We start from the raw sequence: 22,690 nt of genomic DNA, 5'->3' as shown, positions 1-22,690 counted from the left end.
AAGCCACTATGGAGAACAGTATGGAGGTTCCTTAAAAAACTAAAAATAGAATTACCATATGATCCAGCAATCCCACCACTGGGCATATACCCAGAGAAAACCATAATTCAAAAAGACACATACACCCCAATGTTCATTGCAGCACTATTTACAATAGCCAGGTCATGGAAGCAACCTAAATGCCCATCAACAGACGAATGGATAAAGAAGTTGTGGTACATACATACAATGGAATATTACTCAGCCATAAAAAGGAATGAAATTGAGCCGTTTGTTGAGACGTGGATGGATCTAGAGACTGTCATACAGAGTGAAGTAAGTCAGAAAGAGAAAAACAAATATCGTATATTAACGCATGTATGTGGAACCTAGAAAAATGGTATAGATGAACCAGTTTGCAGGGCAGAAGTTGAGACACAGATGTAGAGAACAAAGGTATGGACACCACGGGGGGAAAACCACGGTGCGGTGAGGATGGTGGTGTGCTGAATTGGGCAGTTGGGATTGACATGTATATACTGATGTGTATAAAATTGATGACTAAGAAGAACCTGCAGTATAAAAATGCAAACAAACAAACAAACTAATACTAAACTTTCTTTGGGTTATTTGTATGGAAATATGTTAATATAAATGTTTCAGGCATTACATGAAATTTCTAAAAATATTATATATTCTGGTATAATGTTATAAGTCATAATTCTAGTTATTACTTTAAAACGTATATCTCAGAAATAACTAAATTTCCTTGTCAATTGCATTATTATGAACATTCATCAGATCTTTAACCGTGGTCATTTTGAAGTCTTTTGTCATTTACAGACAGTTCTGTGTGTACTCTGATGCTTTTGCAAAAATGTTCCTATGAAAGGGTTTCATCTTCAAGGATTCATGGAAAAGACTCTGACAAGTACAGGTTTCTGGTAACAGCCTATACTGTTGAACTGAATGAATAAACATTTTCAGAACTCTAATGGAAAACTGATGAATTCATATGAGTGCTAACAAAAGATCAAGTTGAAAAAAAATTAATTACATGGGACTGAGTGAACTGATGAAGATGATTATAATTTTTGTGACTTTCTGTTTGAATAAAAAAATCCTGCAAGGGTTCAGAGGCAAAAAATATACAAATCAATTTTCACTGCAAAGTAAAGGAGCTGTTACAGTGGAGGATTACTGGACTGAATGTCAATATTATGACATAGTATGAGTGTGTTTCGTGTTTGGTAATTGCAATCATTGTTGTTTTTGTTGTGTTCATCCATTTACAATGCTTGGTGTCAGTTTATTTATCCCTTGTAAAAATAAAATACAGTGTGTGTATGTGAAAAAATAAAAAAATAATTGATTCCAAAAATGTTGCACTTTGTGCAACTACCGAATTTCAGACAACAAGCTAGAATCCATCTTCTAACTCAGATAAAAGTTCTGGATATATATATATATATATATATATATATATATATATATATATATATAAAAGAACATATTTATATATATAAAAATAGGAGGTTGAGGGAGTATCTAACAATATTTACAAAAATAAATCTATCCTGTAACTGGATTTGCTTCAAAATAATGTGAAGGAAAAAGGATATAGATGAAAACAAGAGTGGCCAAATAGCTGGAAGATATTATGACCAGGTGATAAATACAATGCAGTAATTTTTTTATATGCTCTTATTTTGATGTATGTTTGAAGTATCCCATAATAAAAATTTAAAAACAAACAAACAAAAAAGAAGTTACAACTGACACCACAGAAATACGAAGGATCATGAGACTACTACAAGCAACTGTATGCCAATAAAATGGACAACCTAGAAGAAATGGACCAATTCTTAGAAAGTTACAATTTCCCAAGACTGAACTAGGAATAAATAGATAATGTGAACAGATGAATCACCAGTACTGAAACTGAAACTTTGATTTAAAATCTCCCAACAAACAAAAGTTCAGGACCAGGTGGCTTCACAGGCAAATTCTATCAAACATTTAGAGAAGAGTTAACATCTATCCTTCTGTAACTGTTCCAAAAAATTACAGAGGAAGAAATACTCCCAAACTCATTCTATGAGGCCACAATCAACCTGATACCAAAACCATAAAAAGGAACCACAAAAAAGAAATTTACAGGCCAATAGCAAAAATCCTCAACAAAATACTAGCAAACCAAATCTAACAATTCATTAAAAAGATGATACACCATGATCAAGAAGGATTTATCTCAGGGATGCAAGGATTTTTCAATAACCAAAAATCAATCAGTGTGATACACCACATCAACAAACTGAAAAATAAAAAAAACATAAGATCATCTCAATAGAGGCACAAAATGCTTTTGATAAAATTCAACACCCATTTATAATAAAAACTCCAGAAAGAAGACATAAGTGTATCCTACATCAACATAATAAAGGCCATATATGACAAACGTACAGCTAACATCATACTCAGTGGTGGAAAGCTGGAAGCATTTCCTCTAAGATCAAGTACAAGACAAGTATGTCCACTCTTACCACTTTTATTCAACATAGTTTTGGAAGTCCTAGCCCTGCCAATCAGAGAAGAAAAAGAAATAAAGGGAATCCATATTGGAAAAGAAGAAGTAAAACTGTCACTGTTTGCAGATGACATGATACAATACATGGAAAATCCTAAAGATACCACCAGAAAATGAAAGCTCATCAATGAACTTGGTAAAGTTGCAGGATACAAAATTAATACACAGAAATCTGTTGCATTTCTATACACTAACAATGAAAGACTAGAAAGAGAAATTAATGAAACAATCCCATTCATCATTGAATCAAAAAGAATAAAATACCTAGGACTAAAATTACCTAAGGAGGCAAAAGACCTTTATTCTGAAAACTATAAGATGCTAATGAAAGAAATCAAAGATGACAGAAACAGGTGGAAAGGTATACCATATTCTTGGATTGGAAGAATCAATATTGTCCAAATGACCATACTACCTAAGGTAGTCCACATATTTAATGCAATCTCCATCAAATTACCAGTGGCAATTTTGTTGATTTAGAAAAAAAATCTTAAAATTTGTATGTAAACTCAAAAGAGCCTGAATAGCCAAAGCAATCTTGAGAAAGAAAAACAGAGATGGAGGAATCAGGCTCCCTGACTTCAGATATAATACAAAGCTACAGTCATCAAAAGAGTATGGGTCATGATGGTAGAGTGGAGGACGCAGAGCTTTCATCTCCCCTCCACTAGGGCACCTACCAGATGCTGGTGGGGAACCTTGACACCCAAGGAGACAGGAGGAACCCCAGAGCAACTGGGTAGGACATGGGAAGTAGTTAGGGGAGAGGAGAAGTGGAGGCCAGATGGGACCAGTGCCTCTGAGGGATGGCTGGGAGAGGGGATGTGTTCCCATGCCTAGAGGGACACCCTGGTGCTCAGAGGATTGGGGGGAGAACAGCTAGCATTTCCCCTGCCTAATCAGGCCCTGGGAAGCCTGCTGGGATACAAGGCCAGGTTCTCCATCTTCCAGGACCCCCTCTAGCCACACTTGTCCTAGGGGCGTAGGAGGGGTGAAGAAGAGGAGAGGTGGATTGGGAGGGGCCCTCTGGGATTGGAGGATCAGGGAGAACACACCTAGCATTTCCCCTGCCCACTTGGGTCCTGGGGATCTTGCTGGGCTCCCATGCTGGGTCCTCTAACCTCCGAGGCCCCCTCCAGCCACTTGGGACCTAGGGGCAAAGGAGGGAGGGAGGAGGGGGGAAGAGGAACAGAGGTGAATGGACAGGGACCCTCTAGGACTGGAGGATCAGGGGAAGCAAAGCTGGCATTTCCCCCACCCACTTGGGCCACAGGAAGCCTGCTGGGCTCCCATGTTGGGTCCTCCACCCTCCAAGGCCCACTCCAGCTGTGTTGGTCCTGAGGGCATGGTGGGCGGAAGAGGAGAGGCAGATGGGGAGGGTCCCTATAGGACCAGAGGATCGGGGGGGTAAGGCTGGCATTTCCCCCATCCACTCGGGCCCTAGGAAGCCTGCTGGGTTTCTGGACCTTGTCCTCTGCCCTTCAAGGCCAGAGGCACCCTGGGCCACTCTGGCCATGCTGAGCCTAAGCCCTGCACCCCACCCTCCCAAGGGCCTTTTCCGTCCACATGGGTCCTAAGCCTAGACCCTACCCACCACTTAAACCCCACACTGCCTAAGCCCCACTCCCTACAGCCAAGGCCTTTTCCAGCTTTTTTCTTTTTTCTCACTTTTGCCACTGTGGTTCTGTTTTAATTTCCAATTCTTCCAGTTGTTGTTTCATCTGTATTTTTATTTTTTCTAACATAGCTCTTAGTTTTCTAATCTTATTTTATTTTTTTACTCTTTGTTATTGTTCTGCTCCTTTTTTATTATTTTTACTGCCACTGCGTGTGGCTTGCAGGACCTTGGTTTGCAAGCCAGGGGTTGGGCCAGAGCTCCTGTGGTGGGAATTCTGAGTCTGAAGCACTGGAATAACAGAGAAACTCAGACCCCAGGGAATATTCATTGGAGTGAGGTCTCCTGGAGGTCCTCACCTCAACATCAAGACCCAGCTCTATACAACAGCCTACAAACTCTGGTGCTGGAAGCCTCAGGCCAAACAACTAATAAGACAACAACACAACCTCACCATCAAAAAAAGAAAAAAAAAAGAGATGATAGAAAATATGTTACAGATAAAGGAGCAAGGAGAAAACCTACAAGACCAAATAAATGAAGAGGAAATAGGCAACCTATCTGAAAAAGAATTCAGAGTAATGATAGTAAAGATGATCCAGAATCTCAGAAATAGAATAGAGGCATGGATTAAGAAAACACAAGAAATGTTTAACAAAGATTTAGAAGACCTAAAGAACAAACAAACAGAGATGAACAACACAATAACTGAAATGAAGAATACACTGGAAGAAATCGATAAGAGAATAACTGAGGCAGAAGAATGAATAAGTTAGCTGGAAGACAAAATGGTGGAAATACCCGTCAAGGAGTATAATAAAAAAAAAAAAAAGAAAAGTGTTGAAGACAATCTCAGAGACCTCTGGGACAACACTAAATGCACCAACATTCAAATTACAGGGGTCTCAGAAGAAGAACAGAAAAAGAAATGTTCTGAAAAAATATTCAAAGAGATTATAGTTGAAAACTTTCTTAACGTGGGAAAGGAAATAGCCACCCAAGTCCAGGAAGTGCAGAGTCCCCAGAATAAACCCTAGGACAAACACACCAAGACACATATTAATCAAACTAACAAAAATTAAGTTTAAAGAAAAAATATTAAAAGCAGCAAGGGAAAAGCAAAAAATAACATACAAAAGAATCTCTAAAAGGTTATCAGCTGATTTTTCAGAAGAAACTGCAGGCCAGTAGGGAGCAGCAGGATATATTGTAAGTGATGAAAGAGAAAAACCTACAACCAAGATTACTCTACACAGCAAGGATCTAATTCAGATTCAACAGAGAAATCAAAAGCTTTAGAGACAAGCAAAAGCTAAGAGAATTCAGCACCACCAAACCAGCTTTACAACAAATGCTGAAGGAACTTCTCTAGGCTGGAGACACAAGAGAAGGAAAAGACCAATGAAAACAAACCCCAAAAAATTAAGAAAATGTTAATAGGAACATACATATCAATAATTACCTTAAATGTAAATGGATTAAATGCTCCAACCCAAAGAACAGACTGGCTGAATGGGTACAAAAACAAGACTCATATACATGTTGTCCACAAGAGAACCACTTCAGACTTAGGGACACATACAGACTGAAAGTGAAGGGAAAGAAAAAGATATTCCATGCAAAAGGAAATCAAAAGAAAGCTGGAGTAGCAATACTCATATCAGATAAAATAAACTTTGAAATAAAGAATGTTACAAGAGATAAGGAAGGACACTACATAATGATCCAGGGATCAACCTGAGAAGAAGATATAACAATTGTAAATATTTATGCACCCAGCATAGGAGTATCTCAATACATGAGGCAAATGCTAGCAACCATGAAAGGGGAAATCAACAGTATCACAATAATAGTAGGGAACTTTAACACCCCACTTACACTAGTGGGCAGATCATCCAAACAGAAAATAAATAGGAAACAATAAGCTTTAAATGGCACAATAGAGCAAACAGATTTAATTGATATTTATAGGGCATTCCACTTAAAAGTGGTGGAATACACTTTCTTCTCAAGTGTACATGGAACATTCTCCAGGATAGATCACATCTTGGGTCACAAATTAAGCCTCATAAATTTAAGAAAATTGAATTTTATCAAGTAGGTTTTCTGACCACAACGCTATGAGATTAGAAATCAATAACAGGAAAAAAACTGTAAAAACACAAATACATGGAGACTAAACAGTGTGCTACTAAATAACCAAGAGATCTCTTAAGATATCAAAGAAGAAATTTAAAAAATACATGGAAACACTTGACAATGAAAACCCAATGATCAAAAACATATGGGGGCTTCCCTTGCGGCGCAGTGGTTGAGAGTCTGCCTGCCGATGCAGGGGACACGGGTTCGTGTCCCAGTCCGGGAGGATCCCACATGCCACGGAGCGGCTGGGCCCATGAGCCATGGCTGCTGGGCCTGCGCATCCGGAGCCTGTGCTCCACGGTGGGAGAGGCCACAACAGTGAGAGGCCCGCATACTGCAAAAAACAAAACAAAACAAGCAAAACAAAACAAAAAAACATATGGGACGCAGCAAAAGCAGTTCTAAGAGGGAAGTTTATAGCAATTCAATCTCACCTCAAGAAACAAGAAAAATCTCAAATAAACAATCTAAATTTATGCCCAAAGCAACTAGAGAAAGAAGAACAAAGAAAACCGAAACTCAGAAGAAGGAAAGGAATCATAAAGATCAGAGCAGACAGAGCAGAAGTAAATGAAATAGAAACAAAGGAAACAATAGCAAAGATCAATAAAACTAAAAGTTGGTTCTTTAGAAGATAAACAAAATTGAGAAACATTTAGCCAGACTCATCAAGAAAAAAAGGGAGAGGATGCATATCAATCAAATTAGAAATGAAAAAGGAGAAATCACAGCTGACACTGCAGAAATACAAGGGATTATAAGAGACTAGTACAAACAACCAAATGCCAATAAAATGGACAACCACGAGGATATGGACAAATTCTTGGAAAGGTACAATTTTCCAAGACTGAAACTGGAAGAATTAGAAAATATAAACAGACCTATCATGATAATGAAATGGAAACTAATTAAAAATCTTCCAACAAACCAAAGTCCAGGACGAGATGGCTTCACAGGTGAATTCTATCAAACATTTAGAGAAGAGCTAACACCTATCCTTCTCAAACTCTTCCAAAAAATTGCAGAGGGAGGAACACTCCCAAATCTGTTTTATGAAGCCACCATCACCCTGATACCAAAACCAGACACAGACACTGCCAAAAAAGAAAATTACAGACCAATATCATTGATGAACATAGATGTGAAAATTCTCAACACAATACTAGCAAACAAAATCCAATAACACATTAAAAGGATCATACACCATGATCAAGTGGGATTTATACCAGGAATGCAAGGAATCTTCAATATACACAAATCAATTAATGTGATACACCATATTAACAAATTAAGCAATGAAAACCATATGATCATCTCAATAGATGCAGAAAAAGCTTTTTACAAAATTCAACAGCCATTTAATAAAAACACTCCAGAAAATGTGCAGAGAGGGAACCTGTGCCCATATATGACAAAGCTACAGCAAATATCTTTCTCAACAGTGAAAAACTGAAAGTATTTCCACTAAGATCAGTAAGAAGAGAAGGATGTCCACTCTCACCACTCTTCTTCAACATAGGTTTGGAAGTCCTAGCCACAGCAATCAGAGAAGAAAAATAAATAAAAGGAATACAAATTAGAAAAGAAGAAGTAAAACTGTCACTGTTTGCAGATGACATGATACTATACATAGAAAATCCTAGGACTTCCCTGGTGGTGCAGTGGTTAAGAATCCACCTGCCAATGCAGGGGACACAGGTTTGATCCCCGTTTGGGGAAGTTCCCACATGCTGCAGAGCAACAAAGCCTGTGCGTCACAACTACTGAGCCCACCTGCCACAACTACTAAAGCCCATGAACCTAGAGCCTGTGCTCCACAACAAGAGAAGCCACTGCAATGAGAAGCCCCTGGACTGCAACAAAGAGTAGCACTATTTACAATAGCCAGGACGTGAAAACAACTAAATGTCCAAGGAGAGATGAATGTATAAAGAAGATGTGGTATATATAACCAATGGAATATTACTCAGCCATAAAAAGAAACTAAACTGGGTCATTTGTAGAGATGAGGATGGACCTAGAGTCTGTCATACAGAGTGAAGTAAGCCAGAAAGAGAAAAACAAATATCATATATTAATGCATATATGTGGAATCTAGAAAAATAGTACAGATGAACCTATTTGCTGGGCAGAAATACAGACGTAGATGTAGAGAACGGATATGCAGACACAGAGAGTAAAGGGGAGGGTGGGATGAACTTAGAGATTAGGTTTGACATAAATACACTACAATGTGTAAAATAGATAGCTAGTGGGAACCTGCTGTATAGCACAGGGAGCTCTGTGCTCTGTGATGACATAGATGGGTGGGATGGGGGTGGTGGGAGGGAGGTCCAAGAGGGAGGGGATATAGATATACATATAGCTGATTCACTTCATTGTACAGAAGAAACTAACACAACATTGTAAAGCAATTATACGCCATTAATTTTTTTTTTTCAACTCTACAAACAAGAACTGCTGGAGAGGGTGTGGAAAAAAGGGAATCCTCCTACACTGTTGGTGGTAATATAAATTGGTACATCCACTATGGAGAACAGTATGGTGTTTCCTTAAAAAACTAAAACTAGAGCTACCATATGATCCAGCAATTCCACTCCTGAGTATATATCTGAAGAAAACCATACTTTGAAAAGATACATGCACCCTGATGTTCATTGCAGCACTTGTTACAATAACCAAGACATGGAAGCAACCTAAATGTCTGTCGGCAGATGAATGGATAAAAATGATGTGGTACATATATACAGTGGAATATTACTCAGCCATAAAAAGAATGAAATAATGTCATTTGCAGCAACATGGATGGACCTAGAGATTATCATACTAAGTGAACTAAGTCAGACAGAGAAAGACAAATATCATATGATATCCCTTATATGTGGAATCTAAAAAAATGGCACAAATGAATTATTTATGAAACAGATGAGACTCACAGACACAGAACACAAACTTATGGTTACCAAAGGGGAAAGGTGGTGGGGGAGGGATAAATTAGGAGTTTGGGGTTAACATATACACACTACTATACATAAAATTGATAATCAACAAGGACCTGCTGTATAGCATAGGGAACTCTATTCAATATTCTGTAATAACCTAAATGGGAAAAGAACCTGAAAAAGAACAGATATACATATATGTATAACTGAATCACATTTCTGTATACCTGAAATGAACACAACATTGTGAATCAACTATACTTCAATATAAAATAAAACTTGAAAATAAATATATACTACATATTAGTTGACTTGAGTACTACTGAGTTCTAAGATTTTGGAGTCATAAAATAATTATGCATATGAATGGGTAGTTATAGTTTTATAGCATTTATAATTTTTATGCTTAATTTACTAAAACAGATATTCACTGAGAAGTAAAAATATAAGTTCAGAAGTAGTAATAATAATCATTTGTATTTTTCTGATACTATTTTATTATTATTTTATTTACCACTTTAATGTTAAAAGACCCTTGAGGGATAAAGAGATGCAGATAGAGAAATAATCACATAAGCTTGTGAAAACTTTCATAAGGGACAAAGGCAGGTAAAGTTATAACAATTCAGGGTGAATAAATGTGAAAAAATTAAATTCCAGTCATTTAAAATAAATAAATAATAAAAGACAACTTAATATACATGTTTAATTTGTATGCAAAACTGGATTATTCCAAAGTTTTTATAATAAGGCCAATCCATAGTATGAAGACAACGTTCTTGTCAAAAAAATAAGTTATACTTACGCATAAATTTTAATATTATTTTAGATAGGATTTGAAATTATTGGGATTCTGCACTTCAAATAATAAAGAATGCTTTACTACTTTGGGGTATACTTGCAGTGAATAAGACATACACACACTAATTTACTCCTTACATTGCAAGTTGAATTATAAATTTATGTTAGAATTGCTGATTGGTTTGATCTGCAGGTTTGGCTTCAGATAGAAGGATTCAAATAATTAACAGTGAATCTGATAGGAATTTATCAATGCTTAAATAATACATGCACATCAAAGACCTTTTAAGAATTAATTGAAATTTTAATTTTATATTTCCTGTGATGTCCAAAAATTGTCTTTTTTGCTACCAAAATCAGTTTTTAAAATTTGCTGTCTTGAAATAACAACAAAGATATTCACAGCACTGGGCTTCCCTGGTGGTGCGGTGGTTGAGAGTCTGCCTGCCGCTTCAGGGGACCCGGGTTCGTGTCCCGGTCCAGGAGGATCCCACGTGCCGCGGAGCGGCTGGGCCCGTGAGCCATGGCCGCTGGGCCTGCACGTCCGGGGCCTGTGCTCTGCAACGGGAGAGGCCACAGCAGTGGGAGGCCCGCGTACCGCAAAAAAAAAAAAAAAAAAGATATCCACAGCACTGTTATATGTTCCTTTTTCTCAGGGTGATGCAAACTGTCCCTATGAAACAATTTCCATGAAATTCATGATCTGGACAAAAAGACCTGGGACGTCCTCAGCCCCTACAAATAGTTAGGTTAGGACACTTTGACCAGCTTAATAAACAAGAAAGTATGGGAGGTAATGGGTCTTGTGCCAATATCAAATCTGTAGCGAGTTGGAAAGGGTAGGAAGCTATTTCAGAAAACAACTACTGCTGTGCTAGACACGCTATTATTTAGCAAAACATCTTAGGCTATTAGATAACAGCTCTTAGCAAACACAAGGTGAGTTTTAACCAGCCCAAGGTAAGGACCAGAAAAATTCATTAAGAAAATGTGGTCAAAGAACAGTTAATTAATATTTACTAAAAATCTGCTCAATGTATTACACTGCATAAGATCTGTATAAAGGCTTTATAAAGCATATTTATCAAAGGGGATTGAATATCACGAAGTAAAAATGTTGTGGACTTGAACTACTAGTGATGGTGACTTGTTACTCCAAACTGTTTTCTCTTCTTTAACCATTATTAAAGTCATACTGCACACTATGTAAAAATCACCAAAGAATAAGATAGCAACTATATAGATTTTATGTAGATATTCTGTAGGATTATTGGGAGAGTGTATATTCTATCTTGTTCTATTTTACCTTAGTAAACATTAGCCACTGATATATGAGGTCTAGGAACCAAGACCTTTTGAATGAGCATGAAAGACTCATGTGTTTAGTCTTATGCCTTTGCCAATCCTAGCTTATAAAGTCAGCCATGACCTCAGGTTGGATTTAGGGCGTTAGATAAATATTTATATAAAACTAAATGAGAGACTTCAGTTGTTATTCTAAAAATACCAAGTTCCATTTGTTTAGGTAGAGTCAAAGTGACTAAATTTTCTTCAGGAAATTTTCTTGGCAACTTACTGTGCACATGATATAGGAGCTCTATCTGCATTTTAAGTTGAAATAGGCATTGCAGTAAGTCCCCTACATACGAACATTCAAGTTGTGAACCTTCAAAGATTCGAATGTACATTCTCATGTCCAATCACGTAAGTTAGGTCATGTGTCTGGCGTACATTGTCACGTGTATGCATCCTCTACAAGTGGTTGTGCTTTTGTGTACTTTACTGTATGATACTGTACAGAGTTCAGTAGTACAGTATCTTTATTTCAAGGCCAGGATGTCTGGAAGCAAGCGTAAAAACAGCAGTGATGTAGCTGGTACTGCTAAGAAGTGCCAAGTGATAATGATGGAAACAAAAGTTAAAATCATTGAGAGAGTGGAGTGAGGTGAAAAGTAAGTGTCGCTTCTTCTCATAACATGAATCATTCAACCATCAGCATAATTATAAAGAACAAGAACAACATCATGGAACATGTGAAATCTACTGTGCCGATGATGTCGACGATAATATTGAAGAAGTGTGGAAAAATGTTGGAGGAGATGGAGAAATTTCTCAGTGTGTGGATGCAGGATCAGGATCAGTGTCCAATCACGCTCAGCTTAATGATGATTCAAGAGAAGTCTGAAAGCCTTTATGAAGACTTGAAGAAGAAACATGGCAAAGAATCAGAGGTGCATCTTTTAATGCCAGTCATGGCTGGCTTCATTGGTTCAAGGCTAGAACCAACCTTCGCAATGTAAAAGTAAGTGGCAAGGCAGGCAGCATGTGCATATATGGTAGATGCCCAGGAATTTCCTGAAATGCTTTGAGAAATTATTGATGTAGGTGCATACATTGATGTAGGATGACACATGACTGTACTGGAAGAGGATGCCAGATGAAAGTTACATCTGTTAAGGAAGAAAAGTTGACACCAGGCTACAAAGCAGCAAAGGATAGGCTAACTCTGTTGTTTGGTGGCAATGCTTCTGGCGATATGAAGCTGAAGCATCTTTTAGTTTACCATTCAGAGAACCCAAGAGCCCTTAAAAACATACCCAATGGCTCTCTTCCTGTTGTGTGGAAGAGTAACCCCAAAGCCTGGGTTACACAGGCCATTTTCCAGGACTGGTTTTTCCACCAATTTATCCTGGAGGTAGAGAAATATTGCTTGGAGAATGATGGCCCATTCAACATCCTTTTGCTGCTTGACAGTTCTCCGGCTCCCCTCCCACCCCGCCCTCCATTCATGGACAACTTTCATTCCAACGTCAAAGTAGTGCATCTGCCACCTAATATTACATCGCTCATCCAACTATGGACCAGGGAGTTAGAGCGACTTTCAAGAAATATTATTTACATCACATTTTTTGTCAGGCAGTAAAGATGAGTGGTGAATCAGGAACAACCTTGCAACTATTTTGGAAGGACTATAACATCTACAAGGCCATAAAAAACATTGACTTTGCTTGGCGTGAGGTTACAGTCATCAACATGAATGGGGTTTGGAAGAATATTTGACCACAGTTTGTTCATGATTATCATGGATTTGAGAAGGTGGATAAGGATTCCAAAGAGGTCTTCAGCAATTCAGTGGCCCTCAGTGAGAAGCTGGAGCTAGATCTGCAAGAGGATGACTTCACTGAACTCCTTGCTGTGCAACATGAGGAGGTTACTAATGAAGACCTGATGGAATTGGAGGTCGACAGAAAGGATGAAGAGAGACAACAGGTAGAAGAAGTAACCAAAGAACTGAAGAGATTCACAACACGGGAAATGGCAAGGGGATTTTCTTTATTTGAGGAGGCACTGTTAGTTTTTGAGGCACAGGACCTGAACATAGAATGATACACGAAATTTGCAGCAACCATTCAGAACGCAATCCAGTGCTACAGTATCATCTATGAGGAGGAAAAAAGAGCTACTACCCAGTGATAGCTACTACTATCATTTTTTCAAGAGGGCAGATAGAATTGAATCCAGCAAGGAACCAGAACCTGTGCCATGAACATCAGCCATGAGTGAAATTGCAGCTTGCCCTCCATCTCCTATTGCCGATGATCCTTCAGTTCTACCATCTCCCACCTCCTCTCCCTCTTCCATTCAGTAACTCTTCTTGCCTGTTCACTGGATACCAGCCCCTGTATGCCAGCTATTGTACTATCTACTGAACTTTTCAAGGTACTATACTGTAAGATTGAAAATGTTTTATTTTATGTTTGTTTATGTATTATTTGTGTGAAATGTATTATAAACCTGTCACAGTACAGTACTATATAGCTGACTGTGTTAGCTGGTACCTAGGTTAAATTTATTGGACTTATAAACAAATTGGACTTACACTCTCAGAGTGGAACTGGTTCATATGTAGGGGACTTACTGTAATTTAATACTTTGGCATATAATATATACCTTAATTTACAAGTATGAAAAATGAACTCTTGGTTAACACAGAACTGATGATAGTTATTGGTACTGATACATTGACCTAAGGGGCCCAAATTCTTAACAAAGAAATCATCATGATAAGGATATGTTTAAAGGAGAGTGCAAATTCTGCGTATGAATAAGGTTGATAGAACATGGACTACATGGGTGATTTTTATCAATAATCTTGCAATTCCAGTCCTTCCCTGGACATGAAAAATTTATATATTCAAGATAGTGAAGCATCTAACCAGTTGGAGTTTTAAAAGTGCCTAAAGAAGTTTTCTTAAAATAAATCATCCATTTATTTATTAAATGTATTTTATTTATTTATTTATTTTTTGCCACAGAAACATCTTTATTGAAGAGAGTAGGGGTTATGCTGAGTTGCAGACATGCAGTGAAGGGACATTCGTGAGCTGTCCTTGGTTTCAGGGTCTGCCCTTGACCCCCTAGGTCTTCAGGATCTCCATCAGGCTCTTAGTCTGGCCAGGGTGCTGTGAAGTCCTTCAGTGCCAGTAACTTAGGTTTAGTGTTTTGGAACTGTGACCAGAATGTACATTGAAATGGGGGGTCCAGGATTTGGGATCCCCTCAAGGCCTTGGTGCCCCTCATGTATTAGAGATGTAGGCTTGAAGATCTGGGACATTGCGGCTGAGGCTCTTGGAATTTTGGTGTCTAAAGATCCATGGACTCAGGGCATTGAAGTCCTCTGGTTTCCAGAGATGAGAATTCCTGTTTGTTGTTCCCTAGTGCCTACGAATAGGGCTTGAGGTGCCCTGGGAGCCCAGGATGCATATCTGGACCACAGTCTCCTCCATCCCAGGCACAAGGACCTCCATGACTGGGGTTTCCTAGAGGCTTGGATTTTTTAAATTTGGGATTCCTGGGGGATTTGGTGTTTCCATGATTTGGGGGTCCTGGGAGTTAGGATTTTGGAGCCTCCTAGGGGTTGTGGGACTTGGGGACCCAGGAAAGTCTGGGACATGTACTCTGGGGTTTGGAATCCTCAGAGTCCCAGAATGGGGCCTTCAAATTTTGGGGGTTCCCCAAAGGGGGAAATAATTACTTAAAAAATAGAGAATTTTCTGGGAGCCTGGCCAGCACAGGTGCTGTGGGCTGAATGGGGTGGGCTTCATACAAGGTACTGGGGGTTTCTTGAGAGTGCAGAGGACAGGAAGACTTGGCGGCCCTGTAATTAGCACTTCCAGGACTGTTTTGGGGCCTGTAACTTGGAGGTGACAGTGGGCTGGTTGATGTAGGTCTCTTCTTAAGGGGTAAGAGCAGGGTTTGTTTTTAATGGAGGGAGTCTCTGATGGCAGTGTAAGCGTTTGGGGGTGACCATGGGGGTCAAAATATCTTGAGGGGACTGATGTTAAATGTGAGTCTGTTACTCTGTTGCTCTAGAGGTGTTTCTTTCAAGGGGACTTGATGGGGGCATGGGGGGAATCTTTGTTAATAAGGAAGGGTTCTGAGCCAGTGACTCAGGAATGTTCTGCTGTAGAGCATTATGTAGAGAAAGTTACCATCATTTGGGGTGATGTGGAAATCTGTTTTTGGGGGGTCTGATCTGAGGGGTTGGGACTAGCCTAAAGGTACTACACTCAGAGAATCTTTTTCTGGGTAACATAGGGTCTATATTTGGGGGGTTATCACGGGGGAATCTGTTAATAATGGGGCCTTAGTGATCGAGGGCTGGCTAACGGGGTCTCTCTTCTGGATACATTACTGGGAAATGCTATCTCAAGTGACTAGGGGGCTCCTTGTGTCAGGAGATGCTAGAGGGGGCTCTGTGTCTCTGTGGAATGTCCAGAGCCTCTAAGACTGCATCTCCACCCTCAACATCCAGGGAAACCAGCAGCAGAAGAGCAACCTAGAGATGGAACTCTCTGATGTGATGTCCTTTGGGGTCCAGACTGTTGTGAAGGTGTTTTGGTCTGCATCATTGTCACTTGATTCACTTTTGGCTCCAACACTGTCCCCAGGGGCGTTAGTGAATCCACCAATCCTCTGAATTCCAGATGCTGGTACAAAGACTCCATGCCGAGGGGGGCAGGTGAAGTACCAGACACTGAAGACAGAGCCATCGTGCTTGCTGATGGTCTAGCTGGATGCCATACCAGTAAACTGGGACAAAGTCTGGCTTCCCACAGAAGTGCACAAACCCTTGCTTCTGGCCTGTGATGAGGACTTGGTCTCCAACCTCAGCCTTGGCTCCCTCACGCTGCTGCAGGCCACCCAGAGTCAGGGCTGACGGGGGCCTCTTCTTACCTTTGTGTTCCCTGCAATCTTTGCCAGTGACTCGGGAGAAGTCCATCCAGGGAGTCCGAGGTGTGGAGGTGACAGATCAGGAAGGTGCGCCCACTGCCTTGGAGATCTTGGACAAAGAGGCAAAGAGACCCTGCTTGGGAGGGCAGATGAAGTACCTGACACCCCCAACACTGCCATCACTCTTGCCCTCAGGTTCATCAAGCTGCATGCCCACCCACCAGCCATTGGCAAACTCTGGGGTCTTGCAGAACTGTAGCTGTGGGTCTTCTGGCCATCCAGTAACATGCAGTCTCCCAGGTGCAGGCCTAGTGTGCTGAGCATGGCATTGCCTGGGACGTTGTCATAGTTAGGTAGCGTGACCCTAGGGAGGGCGCAAGAGAGCGGCACAGCCTCCTCCAGTAGCGTCCACAGCTCCTTGGCCACCAGCGCTCCTCGGCCTTGTCCAGGGATATGTCCATGGGACAACTCCTCTGGGACAACCACCGCTGGCACGGGTCCCTTTCTGTTCCGAAGTGCCGGGTTGGCGCCATGTTCCAGCAAATTATTTGGCCGCGCCCAGCCCTGCAGCGATGAGCAGGGCTGAGCCGTGGCTGAAGTCACTGCACTTGGAGTTCACCACTCGGGGCCGTACACCCTTCAGTAGCATGTGCACGAGACCGGGCACGTCGAAATAGGCTGAGTAGTGAAGTATGTTCATGTTGGTCCAGCAGCTGCGCAGGATCACGTCTGCTCCCAGCGCCAGCAGCTGCTGCAAGAGGCGCACAGCCGTCACGGGGAACTCGACTCCGTGGGCCCCAGCCTTGCAAGTATAATGGAGCAGTGTCATGTTAGGTCAGCCCATCACGTGGCAGCCTCATCGCAGAATCTCATTGCCAATGACATCGATCTTGTACTGGACTTGGGGCACCCACTGGTGCACAATGGTGAACAACTCAGCGATGGTGGTCTGTGGGTCATACAGAATCTCTTGAAAGGCAGAGTCTTTGGGGTCAAAGAAGGTGAAGGCGTAGTCCTGGGGGTGGGGGGGCGTGCTGAGGAGTAGGCTTCTGCCAGCTCTCCTGGGTGGGGCTGGGGTCTCTGGGACAAGCTCATAGTCCTCCTCGTCTTCTTCCTCCGCCCTGAGCGGTGGGGCCATAGGGGTGGGACCTGTCTTAGTCATGGTCCTTAGTGGCCCTAAGGGGCCAGGTGCAGAGTTGGGGGTGGCCTTCAGGCAAATCCTCGGGTGAATGGGGCTGAAGACCAAAGCTGAAATCGGGGAAACTGGAATAACTGGGTGTCGGTGTCTGGGGAAGTGATCGGGAAGAAAGAGACTGAGAGAAGGGGACGAGGCACAGAAGCAGACGGGAGATGGGTTGGAGAGGGCTATTCAATGTATTTTTGAGCAGCAAGTAGTGCCAGGCACTGAGGTAAGTGCTGAGGACACAGTACAGAAAAGGCCTGAACCAGTGGAGCATAAGTGAGTGTAGATACTGCATCCCTATACTTGTTCAGGAAATGTTAGAGCAAGCAACTTACAGCAACATACCTGGGCAAGGACAGAGGCCTTCTTAAAACCCTCTGAGTCACTGTTCACCCAATTCAACTTTGATTCCTTCTGTTGGTTTAGAAAATTGTTTATTGCCAATGTTATGCTAATGTTTTAGTGGCTGCTACTCTTTTGTTATATTTACTAGTTTGTTTTATTTTTATATTCTGCATATAAGTAATATCATACAGTATTTGTCTTTATCTGTCTGACTTATTTCACTAAACGTAATACTGTCCAAGTCCACCCACGTTGCATGTATATTTTCAACTAGTGTTTTTGTTACTTTTGGATATGTGCCCAGGAATGGAATTGTTAAATCATATGGTAGCTCTAATTTTAGTTTTTTGAGAAACCTCCATACTGTTTTTTCCACAGTGGCTGCACCAATTTACATTCCCACCAACAGTGTACAAGGGTTCCCTTTTCTCCACATCATCACCAACATTTGTTATTTGTGTTCTTTCTGATGATAGCCATTCTGACAGGTGTGAGGTGATATCTCTTGGTGGTTTTGATTTGCATTTCCCTGAAGATGAATGATGTTGATTATGTTTTCATGTGCCTGTTGACCATCTGTATGTCTTCTTTGGAAACATGTCTATTCAGTTCTTCTGCCCATTATTTAATCTGGTTGTTTGTTTTCTTGATGTAGATTTGTATGAGTAGTTTAAATATTTTGGATATTAACCCCTTATTTGTCATATCATTTGCAAATATTTCCCCCATTCAGTAGGATTTTGTGGCTGCTACTTTAAAATTTTGTTTTATTAAAAAAAGTTGAACTCTAAAGTGAAAAAAAGTATTAACTGAGGAGAGCTATGTAAATATCTCATGAGAAAATCTCTCCTAGAAGATCTCCTTTGTTTTCTCCCAAATGAAAATGCTGTGATGATTTCTTCTGAGTTATCTTTTAGTCAGGAAACAACAACCCACTCAGTCATGATAATTTTTTAAAAGTTATTTGAAAAGAGTATAAAATATGCTTTGCCTGCCTTTTGAAAAAATGTTATACTTTTATTGGGCTTGCAGCTTCTAGCTATCTCCACTATAATCACAAAAACTCATTGCATAGTATCCTTCCTGAATATTTAATCATATTAGAATAGAGTAGTCCTTAAACATAATTAAAGTGCTACTTTTTCAAACAGTGTATTAGAGGAGAGCAGAATTGTTTGCCAGATGGGAAAGGTGAATCTGGCACAGAAGATGAGCAAAAGTGAGCTAGAATGAGAGTATCCAGCTACTGTGAAGGATGCTGAGTGAAAATTCCAGCTACTGAATACTTAAGAAAGGAAAAGAAGAGACAGTTGATAAAAAACTTTAGTTCCATGGTCAGTAACTGAAGAAATAGACTTGTTGTGGTATATGAGTGCAATACAGTAAAAGAAGTATTTGAAAAAAATATGTCAAAATATGATGTGAAAGTTTCTAAGTAGCCTCGTGAAATAAATCAGAATTGCAAAGTGAAAGAACACAGATTTAGAGTTTGAAGACCTGGGTGCTGTCCTTTATTCCTTTCCTTGCTTCATTGTTCTTGCAAGGAACCACCTTTTGGATTGTTCAGCTGGGTTTCCCTTTCTCAATTTGGTAAGGTCTTTCAAATGGATGGTAAATGGTGTTTGCCTATCTGCAAGGTGGATTTTTTTCAGCATTCAAAAAGTTCTTGTGCTCGAGCCTCTTTGTCAGGGGCAAACCTCTAAGCAAGGAAGACTTGGATTGCTCTGGTGGGCATGCAGGGGGTGGCAGGCTGGGCTGACCCTCTGAAGGGGGAATGGGACATCTCTCTGTTCTCAGGCTTCCCCCAGGACTCAATCCCACAGGACATCTGTATAGCTATCCTCAAGGGCACTAGAGTCAACTGCATCAGGCAGTCCCTCTCTCCTTCCTCCACAAAATGAACATACACAGCGAGTAGTCAGAGTCAATCCAATTCTGCATGTTGCTGAAGGGATTCACTGCAGGAAGCCACCAGATGCTCTCAGCCATCAGGGCATTGATGGTCCTTTTCTAAGGCTCCTTTCAGGGCTTGGATATCCACCCTCCCTAACGCTGCATCTCAAAGGTTAAATGTAATGCCTGCTTTCTTGGAATCACGTCCAACATCAGATAGTTTAAGACCCTTCAGCCTCCCTACCAAGATGCTTGTATCTGTCAAGTCCTTTCATCAAAGACATGGAAGAAGCATTGGGTTGGCCAAAAAGTTCATTTGGGTTTTTCCGTAACTTCTCAGGGAAAAACCCAAATGAACTTTTGGCCAACCCAGTAGTATCAAGAATTGGCATTCAGGTCATAATCTTTCCCCAGCCCCCTTCACCACTCATTTAAAACATTTATTCTGCAAACGCTGGTTGGGAGAAGGTAAACATTTAATTGTTCTATAAGAACAATGCTCTAGGATCCATTAGCATTAAGTCTGTTCTCTGTAATGAAGGTTATCCTTTGATTTGTTTTTATCCCAATGAGAGAAATTGTAGGCTCTCAAGAGCGGAGATCAGCCAAAGGAACTTCAGTTTTCCTTTAGTACCTATGAAATGCAGGGTCAGGCAACATCTGGATACTATCTACAATGCTCCTGTCCTTTGCCTGAAAATGGGCTTTTTACTTTGTTCTAAAGATCCAGAGTACCAGCAAAGCTCATAGCACTCAGTGCTGGGGACAGAAGGTGATTGTTTCTACTGAAACTGTACAAACATAACATGGCCAGGGCCAGGAAGGGAGCATTTGGCACTCTCTTACTGCCTTTCTCGGTGAAGAAATAGATTATTATTAAATATGTTAACATTATATAGATTAAATAATCAAATATGCTTATTTGTTATATATTTGTTCCAGGTTCTAAGAATACAGTGAACAAGATAGCCCTCATTGAGCTTAGATACTAATGTGTGGAAAGAGATTAAAAAAAAAAAAGCAAAGAAAGGAATAAACAAGCTCATTTCAGACAGTAATATGCTATGAAGAAAGGAATCAGGGCAACAGCACTGAGGGCCTGGGGAAGCAGGTTTAGAGGGGACGTCAGCCACAGTCTCTCTGAAGAGGTAACAAAGGACTGAGATCTGAATGAGAAGGAGCCTGGAGCCCTGGTCTTCTAGGAGCTGGAACATAAGGCAATGAGCCAGGAAGGAGTTGAGCCTTTTTAAGGGACAGAGATAATGTCAGTGCATATATATCATGACTTTAGTGAACAGCAGAGAGAGTGATATGAGGTCAGATAAGCAGGCAGGGGCTGAATCATAGTGGTTCTTCTTGGCTTTATTCTAAACATAATAGAAGGCCTAGGTAGTATTTATCTGGACAGTGAAATAACCAGTTTTATATCTTAAAGGGAATATTAGGGACATAATAAGGAAAATAGATTAAAATGGAACTAGACTGGAAACGGGACAGGGTTGGGACAGTGTTGACCAGTGCACGTACCAGTGCTGTCGTCTGTGCTGCCACAGTGAGAGGGGAGGAGAGTGAGCATGGACTCAAGGGTGATGCCTAGATTTCTGACTGTGCAAAGGATTTAATCGTGGTGTCGTCACTGAGATGGGAAAGATAGTGAATGTGAGCTTCCTTCTTGTCTCTCTTCTTAAAAAGGAAAGCACCCTGTTTAATAAAAAATTTGAAAAGGCAAAAGACAAAGACAATCATAAAAAGGAAAATAAATACCTTTACATGAAGGTACCTAGGGATCAAAAATGAAGAGGTAGAAATTTGTTAGTTTGAGGTGAAAGAGAACAATCCAGGAAGATTTCCATGTATAAAGTGATGAAGCCATGACAGAAAATTGATAGGGTTAGGGAACAGCTAATAATCCAGTTTTCCTAAAGCATCACATCTGAGGTGGACAGTAAACAGTGTGTGGATGAAACACAGATTGGGATGCAGGGCTTGTGTTCTCAAGACAGTGAGCGCTCACAGAATGACCTCACCAAGCATCAGCTTTGGAGAGACACTCAGGTATGTGGACGAGGGATCTGAGTCAGGGGTATGCTGCTTAGCTGTTCTACTAAAGCCTGATCATGGTAAGATCTTTCATAGCAGTCCAGACATGAGACAAGAAAGGTTGAATGAGGGCAGAATTCAACTTTTGCTTTTAACTAGTTTTTGTCCCTTTGAACAAGCCATTCCTGCCTTGTTTTCACATCTGGAAAATGAATAGGTAGTTGCAATCCAACTTGTGGAAAATGAACAACTTGATTAAAAAATGGACAAAATATATGAAAGACACTACACAAAAGAAGATATACAGGTTGCAAAGAAGCATATGAAAAGGTGATCAACAACCTGTGCCATTAAGCAAATGGAAATTAAAATAATGAGATATGACCACACACCGATTAGAAAGGCAAAAATTCAAAACACTGACAACACCAAATGATAGCAAGGCTATGAAGCAGCAGAAACTCTTATTTATTGTTGGTGGGAATGCAAAATATGGTACGGCCACTTCAGAAGACAGTTCGGTAGTACCTTACAAAACTAAATATACTCATCGTACAATCCAGCAATCATGCTCCTTGGTATTTACCCAAAGAGGCTGAAAATTAGTACGAATATTTAGAGAAGCTGTATTCATAATTACCAAAATTTGGAGGCAACAAAGAAGTCCTTCAGTGGGTGAATGGGTAAATAAACTGGTATATCCTGACAGTCGAATATTATTCAGCAATTAAAAACTGTGAGCTATCAAGCCATGAATAGACATGCAGTGAACTTAAATATATATTACTAAGTGAGACAAACCAATCTAAATAGATGGTATATGATTCCAATTATATGACATTCTGAAAAAGGCAAAACTATGGAGCCAGTAAAAGAATCAATGGTAGCCAAGGGCAGTGGGGAGGGAGGGATGAATAGGTGGAGCACAG

At 40.4% G+C, this 22,690-nt stretch overlaps 1 protein-coding gene and 1 pseudogene across 3 annotated transcripts in view; both read right to left on the bottom strand.

Annotated features, from left to right (window-relative positions):
* The window catches only part of KHDRBS2 (KH RNA binding domain containing, signal transduction associated 2), a 730,387-nt gene that overhangs the window by 331,647 nt on the left and 376,050 nt on the right, over positions 1-22,690 (bottom strand). The window lies entirely within an intron of this gene.
* Positions 15,851-17,462, bottom strand: LOC114907462 (annotated as a pseudogene).

Source organism: Monodon monoceros, unplaced genomic scaffold (genome assembly GCF_005190385.1).
Source record: "Monodon monoceros isolate NGI ecotype Baffin Bay Population unplaced genomic scaffold, NGI_Narwhal_1 Super_Scaffold_3, whole genome shotgun sequence".
In the NCBI taxonomy this organism is placed as follows: Eukaryota; Metazoa; Chordata; class Mammalia; order Artiodactyla; family Monodontidae; genus Monodon; species Monodon monoceros.
This window is presented reverse-complemented; position numbering and strand designations above follow the sequence as displayed.